The sequence below is a fragment of the Leptodactylus fuscus genome, chromosome 3, assembly GCF_031893055.1.
Source record: "Leptodactylus fuscus isolate aLepFus1 chromosome 3, aLepFus1.hap2, whole genome shotgun sequence".
NCBI classification, from domain to species: domain Eukaryota; kingdom Metazoa; phylum Chordata; class Amphibia; order Anura; family Leptodactylidae; genus Leptodactylus; species Leptodactylus fuscus.
In genome coordinates this window covers 3,401,082-3,415,011 of record NC_134267.1, presented here as the reverse complement: position 1 = coordinate 3,415,011, position 13,930 = coordinate 3,401,082, and the positions used below count along the sequence as shown (strand labels likewise).

Here is a 13,930-nt window from a genome sequence, read left to right as displayed (position 1 = left end):
TATTATGTCCCATAGTGGCCCCTGCACACAGTATTATGTCCCATAGTGGCCCCTGCACACAGTATTATGTCCCATAGTGGCCCCTGCACACAGTATTATGTCCCATAGTGGCCCCTGCACACAGTATTATGTCCCATAGTGACCCTGCACACAGTATTATGTCCCATAGTGGCCCCTGCACACAGTATTATGCCCCATAGTGGCCCCTGGACACAGTATTATGTCCCATAGTGGCCCCTGCACACAGTATTATGTCCCATAGTGGCCCCTGCACACAGTATTATGTCCCATAGTGGCCCCTGCACACAGTATTATGTCCCATAGTGACCCCTGCACACAGTATTATACCCCATAGTGGCCCCTGCACACAGTATTATGTCCCATAGTGACCCCTGCACACAGTATTATGCCCCATAGTGGCCCCTGCACACAGTATCATGTCCCATAGTGGCCCCTGCACACAGTATTATCCCCCATAGTGGCCCCTGCACACAGTATTATGTCCCATAGTGGCCCCTGCACACAGTATTATCCCCCATAGTGGCCCCTGCACACAGTATTATCCCCCATAGTGGCCCCTGCACACAGTATTATGTCCCATAGTGGCCCCTGCACACAGTATTATCCCCCATAGTGGCCCCTGCACACAGTATTATGCCCCATAGTGGCCCCTGCACACAGTATTATGTCCCATAGTGGCCCCTGCACACAGTATTATGTCCCATAGTGGCCCTGCACACAGTATTATGTCCCATAGTGGCCCCTGCACACAGTATTATGTCCCATAGTGGCCCCTGCACACAGTATTGTACCCTATAGTGGCCCCTACACACAGTATTATGTCCCATAGTGGCCCCTGCACACAGTATTATGTCCCATAGTGGCCCCTGCACACAGTATTATGTCCCATAGTGGCCCCTGCACACAGTATTATGTCCCATAGTGGCCCCTGCACACAGTATTATGTCCCATAGTGGCCCTGCACACAGTATTATGTCCCATAGTGGCCCCTGCACACAGTATTATGTCCCATAGTGGCCCCTGCACACAGTATTATACCCCATAGTGGTCCCTGCACACAGTATTATGCCCCATAGTGGCCCCTGGACACAGTATTATGTCCCATAGTGGCCCCTGCACACAGTATTATGCCCCATAGTGGCCCCTGCACACAGTATCATGCCCCATAGTGGCCCCTGGACACAGTATTATGTCCCATAGTGGCCCCTGCACACAGTATTATGTCCCATAGTGGCCCCTGCACACAGTATTATGTCCCATAGTGGCCCCTGCACACAGTATTATGCCCCACAGTGGACCATCCATTATTAACAAACCCCGATATCTATGATGGATTGGATGTCTAACCTAATGGGTCTGCAGGTTCCTCATACCACATATCCCCATATACCACACAATGACATGTACATGCATGCAGTGCAACACATGATATGCTGTTTTATATGAATCAATTCTGCATATTGATAGATGACCTATATACTGTCATAAGACAACAATAACATTAATCTTGTTGCGCTGCAATTACCATGTCTACGTGTAGTGTAAAGTGCCAGTGACACATAGTGAGAGACGGTCTGGTAACACCATGGAGGCCCTGATACCCATGACAGCATAATACAATATGTCCTATATCCTATCAGTGACCAGAGCCCTAATACCCCTAGATACCTGTGATGGATTAAATGTCTATTGTTATGTCTATTTCCCTGGAGACACATATCACCCTGTCCTATCCTATCGTCACAGTCACCACGTCATCTATAGCTCAGACATTCCTTCATTATGGAAATAATCACTAAGATTAACATTGATTGTGTTTGATTAGTTTCCTTGTAATTAACCCAAATATAAATGGCTCCACGTATCAAGAGAACATTGGAAGAATTCCAGACTGGACACTCCTCTCAGTATATTAGGTAAATTTACATTGGGAATTTTTTTTTTTTACAAAGAGTCATGTCTGAATTGATCTGTAACGTTTCGATCAGTTTGTTCTAGTTTTGTACTTTCATAAACTGCTAAAAATATAATAAAAATAATTGAAACAAAAAATATCATTTTGCTCCACCCACTGAAAGGTGTTTCCATTTTGACAAAGATTTCTTCCCCAGACCCTGGAATCCCAATCCTGCAGATAGAAAGGTTAGGGTTATCTATGGAGGTACGAACATAATGGAAGCCAATGGGCTAAACATTTGTAGCAGAAGCCCGAAGTCCAAAGGTAGAGCAGAGACATGGTGGAACCCCGGAGGCTGCATGCAAACAATTCTGAGAGCCACGATATCTTACTACCAGTGATCAGCAGGAGTCCCAGGGGTCAGACCCTCTCAGACCTAATATTGATGGCTTACCCTATGGATAGGCCATAGGTGTATAATATAAATATAGGAAGAATATGCAAATATGTTTCCAAGATGTAAATAGGGAAACAGTGTCTCTGTATGCTGCCCTCTATGGGAAGCTCCGTGAACATCATGCCCGACTTTCCCACAAGCCTTTGCTGCAATGATGCAGGATTTTGCCAAGTCAGTATCCCAGCTGTGGACAGCTCCATTTTGATCTGTGTGAAGCATGGGATTTTTCAAAAAACAATCGGACCTTGATTGATGAAAAGAATCCAAAAGGAGTTTATTTCAGGAAGTCCCGTTTTAAAAAAAAAATAATAATTCTTCAGAAAATCTCCATAGTGTGTACAACAAACACCTTGTGCTTCAGGCTGCTGTAGTCTCACAAATTATTCTTCATGTGAACTTCACCAACACACCCCCAGCTTTCTGGGAATTGGAATCATTTTATACCTTAGACATTTCCCGTAATCCTCTGCAGTTTTCCCTATAAAACCCTGGAGTTGCTGCAGACTTGCCTCTTATAAGATAGTGTTAGTATATTGTTCCCAGATGGTAAGACAAGAAATAGTAGGAAAATAGAGATTAGGTGGCCGGCCTAATGAGGAAAGAAGGGAATAAGAAGCAGTAACAGAACATTCACACAGAGATATTATCAGACCTGGGGACTCCTGGATCACCACTAAGGTTACATAGAGGGAATCACATGGAAACAGAACACAAAACAGTTTACCTCTTCACAATCTGATTTGATCTCATCAGCACAGCCTAGGGAGAACTGACTCCCTAGGTGAAAGACTTGTAGACCAGATTATGGGGATATTGTCACTCCTTAGGGAGAGACCACCTTGTAGGTGTGTGGAGTCTTACAAAGCCCTTTTCACTCCATTGTGGGGGATTATGGGAGGAATATGCAAATATGTTTCCCAAGATGTAAATAAGTATGCTGCCCTCTATGGGAAGCTCCCTTGAACATCATGGCCGACTTTCCCACAAGCCTTTGCTGCAACGATGTGGGATTTTGCCAAGAGAGGCAATGTTTCCCTATTTACATCTTGGGAAACATATTTGCATATTCTTCCCATAATCCCCCACAGTAGGGCGAAAATGACTTTGTAAGACTTCACACACCTACAAGATGGTCTCTCCCTAAGGAGTGACAATATCCCCATAATATAAATATATATGGATGGCAAGAACTGAAGGTTCAAGTTGAAGTGGAAATCTGCGCTCCCTGGTGGGTAATGGGTAGTGACACAAAGACCGGATGTCCAAGTATGGATTTATTGAAAAACAAGAGCACATAATATAAATACAAGCATACTTGCCCGTCCCCAGCGCTCCATTGTCCACTGCTGGTCTTGGTTTGGGCTCATGCTGAGTCACGTTGCTGGAAGTTTTGCGACACTCTATCACAAAATGATTGTATTTGTCTCTTTTTGAGCAGATTGTATTTTTTGTACAAACTGGATTGCAAAAAATCGAGGTTGGATGTAGAGGGAGTTTGGAAGACTAAGAAATAGAAAGATTGGGTCTAATTTCGTTATGTATGACTGTTATAGTTCTCAGCTACTTTGCACAGCTCCTGTGTGTGTTGCTCTTATCGTTTGTTGAGATGTTTCATTTTGTTTTTGTAACATCTCTGCCTGTTCGGGTCTCTGCACCGCCCTCTGCTCGCGTGCTGCGGCACAGGACGAGGGTGCAGTTTGGTTCTTGGCTTGGAGTTTTTGGTTGCATTGTGTGAACTTGGCTCTAGTGCTGTGATTGTATTTGCACCACATCAGCCTTCTGCCCTTGTTAGCCTCTGTTCTTGAAGTGTTAATTCGTGTGATTGACGGGTTCTTCCTCCCTATTTAGTCTTGACTCTTATTCACACCAGTGCTTGCTATTGCCGTGTGCATACTTGCTCCTTACTGTCACTATTTTTGCTTGCATTCTTATCCTTGACCTCTGGATTTCCCTACTGACAATTCTTTGGACTCCAGTTTGGTACTGTATTGCCCGACTGTTACTGACCCTTGGCTAGCTGACCTCTCTTTGTTGTTGTTCGTCTTGTCTGCGTTTTGTGTCTCACATATCCAGGAAGGGACTGTCTTCGTGGTTGCCGCCTGTTACATAGGATAGGGCCTGGCAATAGGAAGGGACAGTAGGGGGCTTCAGCTTAGGGCTCACTGTCTCTTGTGTCCCGTCCCAGGATCCAACAGCTACCGGGGAATTGCTGTCCTGGCAATTCCCTAACAGTTTTGTTTTATTTCTGATTAATAAATATTTTGCAAAAAAGAAAAGAATTGGTGGAAGTGGTGAATGGTCCTCTGTAAACAGCTGATTGTCATGGTCCTGGGTGTCTGACCCTGCTGATCTTCAATTGACGACCAATTCCAAGGATAGATTATCAATTAATAAATCCTATACAGCTCCTTTAGCCTGTTCACAGCCGTCACTAAACCAGGGCTTGGGTTCTGTCATAAAAATTGTTAAAGATTTTTGTTTGCATAAAAAAGAGTATTATCAAAAAATGTAGAAAAAGACACAAAATACATGTAATTTTCTAACATGTATATACAGCGTTATAACCCCCATATATATATAATGACCCCTTCCACATCACAACACAAAATATATATGATTATACCTTTAATGTCAGCCATGAACAAGATCAAGGAAAAAGAATGTGGTGTATTGTCCTAAAATGAAGACACATCTCCCTATATTATAAAAATGAATTTCTGTCTGTCTGTCTGTGCTCTAATGCGAACCAAACGACTGGACCGATCTTCACCAAATTTGGTACAGAGATACTTCAGGTATCCGGGAAGGTTTAAGACGAGACTCCAACTCGCTCGGATGTACCGTTGCTGAGATACAGCATTCCAAACACAGTGCCCCCCCCCCTTAGTCAATACAAACCTGCAAGTCTTTCACTCATATTCCAACTGCAATACACACGGTCACTCCACATGCACAATACAACACTGATATCCAAACTGAGATACACACATCAGAGGATTAGATACACAGATCAGCACACAGTATCACACACCAGAGGATTAGATACATGCGTCTGCACACAGTCCCACAAACCAGAGGATTAAATACGCATTTCTGCACACAGTTCCACACACTGAAGGATTTGATACAGGCGTCTACATACAGTTCCACACTTCAGAGGATTAGATACGCGCGTCTACACACAGTACCACATGCAGTAGGATTAGATACGAGCGTCTACACATAGTTCCACACGCCGAAGGATTAGATACGCGTCTCTTCACACAATACCACACAAGGGAGGATTAGATACGTGTGTGTGCACACAGTACCACACTTTGGAGGATTAGATACATGCCTCTGCACACAGTACCACAAGCCAGAGAATTAGATACGCGTCTCCGCACACAGTATCACATGGGGGAGAATTAGATACGCGCGTCTACACACAGTACCACATGCCATAGGATTAGATACACGCGTCTGCACACAGTACCACATGCCGGGGGCTTGGATACGTGCGTCTACACACAGTTCCACATGCCATAGGATTAGATACACGCCTCTTCACACAATACCACACAGGGGAGGATTAGTTACACGTGTCTTCACACAGTTGTACACGCCATAGGATTAGATACAAGCATCTGCACACAGTAACACATGCCGTAGGATTAGATACGCGCGTCTACACACAGTACCACATGTCGTAGCATTAGATACGCGTGTCTGCACACAGTACCACTTGCCGTAGGATTAGATACGCGCATCTACACACAGTTCCACACTCCAGAGGGTTAGATACGCGCATCTGCACACATTTGTACACACCACAGGATTAGATACACACATCTGCACAGAGTACCACATGCCATAGGATTAGATACACGCATCTACATACAGTTCCACACTCCAGAGGATTAAATACGCGCGTCTGCACACAGTTGTCCACGCCATAGGATTAGATACACGCGTCTGCACATAGTACCACATGCAGTAGGATTAGATACGCGCGTCTACACATAGTTCCACAAGCGTAAGGATTAGATACGCGCCTCTTCACACAATATCACACAGGGAAGGATTAGATACGTGTGTGTGAACACAGTACCACAGTTTGGAGGATTAGATGCATGCCTCTGCACACAGTACCACAAGCCAGAGAATTAGATACGCATCTCAGCACACAGTATCACACGGGGGAGGTTTAGATACGCGCGTCTACACACAGTACCACATGCCATAGGATTAGATACGCCCGTCTACACATAGTTCCACACGCCGAAGGATTAGATACGCGCCTCTTCACACAATACCACACAAGGAAGGATTAGATACGTGTATCTGCACGCAGTACCATACTTTGGAGGATTAGATACATGCCTCTGGACACAGTACCACAAGCCAGAGAATTAGATACGCGTTTCCGCACACAGTATCACACGGGGAGGATAAGATACGCGCGTCTGCACACAGTACCACATGGGGGAGGATTAGATACGTGTGTCTACACACAGTACCACATGCCGGGGGATTGGATACGCACGTCTACACACAGTACCACATGCCATAGGATTAGATACGCGCGTCTGCACACAGTACCACATGCCGGGGGATTGGATACGCGCGTCTACACACTGTTCCACCCGCCATAGGATTAGATACGCACCTCTTCACACAATACCACACAGGGGAGGATTAGATACACGTGTCTTCACACAGTTGTACACGCCATAGGATTAGATACACACGTCTGCACAGAGTACCACATGCCGTAGGATTAGATACACGCATCTACATACAGTTCCACACTCCAGAGGATTAGATATGCACGTCTGCACACAGTTATACACACCATAAGATTAGATACACACATCAGCACACAGTACCACATGCTGTAGGATTAGATATGCGTGTCTACACACAGTTCCACACGCCAAAGGATTAGATACGCGCCTCTTCACACAATACCACACAGGGGAGGATTAGATACATGCGTCTGAATACAGTACCACACTTTGGAGGATTAGATACATGCATCTGCACACAGTACCACATGCCAGATAATTAGATACGCATCTCAGCACACAATACCACACGGGGAGGATTAGATACGCGCATCTGCACACAGTACCTCACGCCAGGGATTAGATACACCTGTCTGCACACAGAACCACACGCCAGAGGATTAGATACACGCGTCTGCACATAGTACCACATGTTGTAAGATTAGATATGCAGTTCTGCACACAGTTTCATTTACCGGAGGATTAGATACACACATCTGTACACAGTACCACACCAACAAGGATTAGATACTTGCGTCTAAACACAGTACTACACGGGGAAGGATTAGATACAGCTTTACTCCAGGTATCCATAACAACTGATCACAGGTTTTTCACTGATATCCAAAATGAGATACACATAATCACATGACGCTTATGGACATACACACAGACCACATACAAAATACACCAATGCAAGATTGGACAATTCTTATGAGGCCACTACACAAACATAACATGTAATATACACGTGTGAAGCCGGGTCCTCCCTCTAGTATACAATAAATGTCTTATATACTATGTGTGCTTTATATACAATATGTGCCTTAAATTGGTATACATAGAAACCACAGCTTGTCATGAACATATAAGACCCCGTATTACTCCGTTAGTACACAGTATACAGTTATTACTTTGGAAATAGCAATATGAGACAATGGAAACAACTCGGCATTCCCTGTATGTTGTGGCTTCATCCGTTGACTCGATTTGTATCAGACTGTAAAATGGAAAAACGATCAAATGATTGGAATCTCCGGTGACATAAAAGGGATCTATTGGTGCCTGAGTGTCTGCGCTGCCCGGCGGTAGAAGACCCGTATTCCTCTAAGACAATCCTTATAGCACTTGGCCAGGAACCTTCAGAATCCATGATCATTGTATTGGCAATGTAAGCTGTAAGGTGACCACTAGAAGATGCCCCATTTACCCTTTATAGGGGAAGAAGAAGTAGGATGGGCTCATTATCATTATAGGGTTTTTTTTCCCTTCAATATTGTTGACTTAGCCACAGGATGGAGGACCAATATTGGATCAGCGGCTGTCCACCCAGACTCCATACTGATCAGCGCCTGTCCACCCAGACTCCATACTGATCAGCGCCTGTCCACCCAGACTCCATACTGATCAGCGCCTGTCCACCCAGACTCCATACTGATCAGCGGCTGTCCACCCAGACTCCATACTGATCAGCGCCTGTCCACCCAGACTCCATACTGATCAGCGCCTGTCCACCCAGACTCCATACTGATCAGCGCCTGTCCACCCAGACTCCATACTGATCAGCGGCCGTCCACCCAGACTCCATACTGATCAGCGCCTGTCCACCCAGACTCCATACTGATCAGCGGCTGTCCACCCAGACTCCATACTGATCAGCGCCTGTCCACCCAGACTCCATACTGATCAGCGGCCGTCCACCCAGACTCCATACTGATCAGCGGCCGTCCACCCAGACTCCATACTGATCAGCGGCCGTCCACCCAGACTCCATACTGATCAGCGGCCGTCCACCCAGACTCCATACTGATCAGCGGCCGTCCACCCAGACTCCATACTGATCAGCGGCTGTCCACCCAGACTCCATACTGATCAGCGGCTGTCCACCCAGACTCCATACTGATCAGCGCCTGTCCACCCAGACTCCATACTGATCAGCGGCTGTCCACCCAGACTCCATACTGATCAGCGCCTGTCCACCCAGACTCCATACTGATCAGCGGCTGTCCACCCAGACTCCATACTGATCAGCGCCTGTCCATCCAGACTCCATACTGATCAGCGGCTGTCCATCCAGACTCCATACTGATCAGCGGCTGTCCACCCAGACTCCATACTGATCAGCGGCTGCCCACCCAGACTCCATACTGATCAGCGGCTGCCCACCCAGACTCCATACTGATCAGCGGCTGCCCACCCAGACTCCATACTGATCAGCGGCTGTCCACCCAGACTCCATACTGATCAGCGGCTGTCCACCCAGACTCCATACTGATCAGCGGCTGTCCACCCAGACTCCATACTGATCAGCGCCTGTCCACCCAGACTCCATACTGATCAGCGGCTGTCCACCCAGACTCCATACTGATCAGCGGCTGTCCACCCAGACTCCATACTGATCAGCGGCTGTCCACCCAGACTCCATACTGATCAGCGCCTGTCCACCCAGACTCCATACTGATCAGCGCCTGTCCACCCAGACTCCATACTGATCAGCGGCTGTCCACCCAGACTCCATACTGATCAGCGGCTGTCCACCCAGACTCCATACTGATCAGCGGCTGTCCACCCAGACTCCATACTGATCAGCGGCTGTCCACCCAGACTCCATACTGATCAGCGGCTGAAAGCTACTGTATTGGTAGAGTACTATTCAAATAATAAGGGGAGAGCTGTGGGCCCCGTCCGCTGTATGGTGATGAGTACTGCAGAGCTGCACCTATTACTTAAAGAGGACCTCTCATGGTCCGGGGCACAGGCAGTGTCATATACTGCTGAATTCAATGCAATGTCAGCTTTCCCAATCTGTGCCCCCGGTAAAGCGCTATCGGTCCCGGTACTGTTGCTCTTTACAGTCAGAAGGGCGTTCCTGACAGTCAAGTCAGGAACGTCCTTCTTCACAGCAGCGCCTATTGCGCTGTACAGTGTGAGCGGGGAGGAACGCCCCCTCCCCTCCTGATAATACTGGTCTATGGGCGAGCACTGTGAGCAGAGGGAGGGGGGCGTTCCTCCCCGCTCACACTGTACAGTGTTATAGGCTCTGCTGTGAAGAAGGACGTTCCTGACTGACTGTCAGGAACGCCCTTCTGACTGTAAAGCGCTACGGTACTGAGACCTATAGCTCTTTACCCGGGGCACAGATTGGGAAAGCCGACAGTGCGCTGAATCCAGCAGTATATAGAACTGCCTGTGCCCCAAGCCATGAAAGATCCTCTTTAAGTAATAGGTGCAGCTCTGCAGTACCCTTTATAGCATAGTGCAGGGATACTAGTTTGGCAGAGTGAGAGACTATAGACCAGGATCAGGGGATAATCCTACTCATTAGGGAGTGTGCATCTCTGCCAAACTAGTATCCCTGCACTATGCTGAGGAGATCCAACAGATGGAAACAGCGCTGTCCATAGCTGGGAATCTGTTCCTTTGGAATAGAAATACTAGTCAGGCAATAATCCCGGCACTATGTTATTAGGCTCATTAAGCGAGTCATGCATGATATTAGGGGGGCTGCCCCTAGAGGGCGCCATACAGAGGAACTGTCCTAATTACATCCTGGAGAATAGATTTGCATATTTTACCCATAATCCCCTGCGTTGCAGTAATGGCTCGTCAGTCTCCGTACGCCTGTGTAGGTGCGCCCTCTCCCTAATGAGTAGGATTATCCCCGAGCTCAGTTATGTCCTTCTTGTATACCGGGGCCCACAATAGTCTGTACACGGCCGTACTGGTGATTTGTATAGAGACATAACTTGGTTCTTGTCAGGACTATCTAGGCTTCTCCGTAATTGTATTTGCCTTGGCGGCAGCCGCCTGGCACTGGAACATTCAGTCCTTGGTTTCCACTAGCGCTGGCTCTTCATTGCTGGGGGACACGGAGAGGCGGATGCTAAAACATTGGTTACACATGGAGCGCGGTCAGCCATGTTTACTATAATGGGGGTCCATACCTCCCAACTGTCCCGATTTCCGCGGGACAGTCACGATTTAGGTGACATGTCCCGCGGTCCCGGATGGAGGGAGGTATGTCCCGATATACAGGACACAGGACAGCTCCTCGCTTCAGCCGCATATGTGTCAGCGAGAGAGACACGCAGCGGCGAAGCGAGGAGCTGACCTGTGTCAGCTCCTTCCTTCAGCCGCATGTGTCAGCGAGAGAGGCGCGCAGAGAGCGGCGAGGGAGCGGAGGAGAAGGTAAGTTTAATGTGGAGGTGGAACGTGAAACTGGGGGTAGATGAAGGAGAGGACGGCATGACACTGGGGGCAGATGAAGGAGGGGACGGCATGACACTGGTGGCAGAGATGGAGAGGACGGCATGACACTGGTGGCAGAGATGGAGAGGACGGCATGACACTGGGGACAGAGATGGAGAGGACAGCATGACACTGGGGGCAGAGATGGAGAGGACGGCATGACACTGGGGGCAGAGATGGAGGGGACATGAATCTGGGGGCAGAGATGGAGAGGACATGAATCTGGGGCAGAGATGTGGAGACATGAATCTGGGGGCAGAGATGGGAGGACATGAATATGGGGGCAGAGATGGAGGGGACATGAATCTGGGGGCAGAGATGGAGGGACATGAATCTGGGGGCAGAGATGGAGGGACATGAATCTGGGGGCAGAGATGGGGGACATGAATCTGGGGGCAGAGATGGGAGGACATGAATCTGGGGGCAGAGATGGGGGACATGAATCTGGGGGCAGAGATGGAGGGACATGAATCTGGGGGCAGAGATGGAGGGACATGAATCTGGGGGCAGAGATGAGGGACATGAATCTGGGGGCAGAGATGGGGGGACATGAATCTGGGGGCAGAGATGGAGGGACATGAATCTGGGGGCAGAGATGAGGGACATGAATCTGGGGGCAGAGATGGAGGGGACATGAATCTGGTGGCAGAGATGGGGGGACATGAATCTGAGGGCAGAGATGGGGGGACATGAATCTGGGGGCAGAGATGGGAGGACATGAATCTGGGGGCAGAGATGGGGGACATGAATCTGGGGGCAGAGATGGAGGGACATGAATCTGGGGGCAGAGATGTGGGGACATGAATCTGGTGGCAGAGATGGGGGGACATGAATCTGAGGGCAGAGATGGGGGGACATGAATCTGGGGGCAGAGATGGGGGACATGAATCTGGGGGCAGAGATGGGAGGACATGAATCTGGGGGCAGAGATGGGGGACATGAATCTGGGGGCAGAGATGGAGGGACATGAATCTGGGGGCAGAGATGGAGGGACATGAATCTGGGGGCAGAGATGGAGGGACATGAATCTGGGGGCAGAGATGAGGGACATGAATCTGGGGGCAGAGATGGGGGGACATGAATCTGGGGGCAGAGATGGGGGGACATGAATCTGGGGGCAGAGATGGAGGGACATGAATCTGGGGGCAGAGATGGAGGGGACATGAATCTGGGGGCAGAGATGAGGGACATGAATCTGGGGGCAGAGATGGGGGGACATGAATCTGGGGGCAGAGATGGGGGGACATGAATCTGGGGGCAGAGATGGGGGGACATGAATCTGGGGGCAGAGATGGGGGGACATGAATCTGGGGGCAGAGATGTGGAGACATGAATCTGGGGGCAGAGATGGGGGGGACATGAATCTGGGGGCAGAGATGGAAGGGGGACATGAATCTGGGGGCAGAGATGGAGGGGACATGAATCTGGGGGCAGAGATGGGGGGGGACATGAATCTGGGGGCAGAGATGGAAGGGGGACATGAATCTGGGGGCAGAGATGGAAGGGGGACATGAATCTGGGGGCAGAGATGGAAGGGGGACATGAATCTGGGGGCAGAGATGGAAGGGGGACATGAATCTGGGGGCAGAGATGGAAGGGGGACATGAAACTGGGGGCAGATGAAGGGTGTATATGAAACTGGGGGAGAGATAGAGGGGGGACATATAATGTACGGGTGACTGTAGGAGGATTATACTGTGTGCGGGCACATGAAAAATTAACGAGTGGGCGGAGTCAACACAAAAGTGGGCGGGGCTAAATTTGACGCACCGCGCGCCGCACATTTTCTCCCTCTTTCAGTTCTTCAAAAGTTGGGAGGTATGGGGGTCTGTGGTTCTGAAACAGTCCTGTGTACAAGGGAGACCCCGGAACCAGCCGCACTCCGGAGACTCTGACACCTTCATGTCACTTTTTAGGGCCTGTTAGTTGTCAGTAACTGCAGCAGCCTGTGCCAATGGTTACCACATCTATTGCTAAGCAACATGGCGCCTGAGCCGCTCACATCTCCTCCATAGACCCCCATCACAGCTCCTCCATAGACCCCCATCACATCTCCTCCATAGACCCCCATCACAGCTCCTCCATAGACCCCCATCACATCTCCTCCATAGACCCCCATCACATCTCCTCCATAGACCCCCATCACAGCTCCTCCATAGACCCCCATCACATCTCCTCCATAGACCCCCAGCACATCTCCTCCATAGACCCCCATCACATCTCCTCCATAGACCCCCATCACATCTCCTCCATAGACCCCCATCACATCTCCTCCATAGACCCCCATCACAGCTCCTCCATAGACCCCCATAACAGCTCCTCCATAGACCCCCATCACATCTCCTCCATAGACCCCCATCACATCTCCTCCATAGACCCCCAGCACAGCTCCTCCATAGACCCCCAGCACAGCTCCTCCATAGACCCCCATCACATCTCCTCCATAGACCCCCATCACATCTCCTCCATAGACCCCCAGCACAGCTCCTCCATAGACCCCCATCACATCTCCTCCATAGACCCCCATCACATCTCCTCCAT

The 13,930-nt window shown here is 49.0% G+C and overlaps 1 protein-coding gene across 1 annotated transcript in view; it reads left to right on the top strand.

Annotated features, from left to right (window-relative positions):
• Nucleotides 1–13,930, top strand: part of OTX1 (orthodenticle homeobox 1) — a 388,453-nt gene that overhangs the window by 305,105 nt on the left and 69,418 nt on the right. The window lies entirely within an intron of this gene.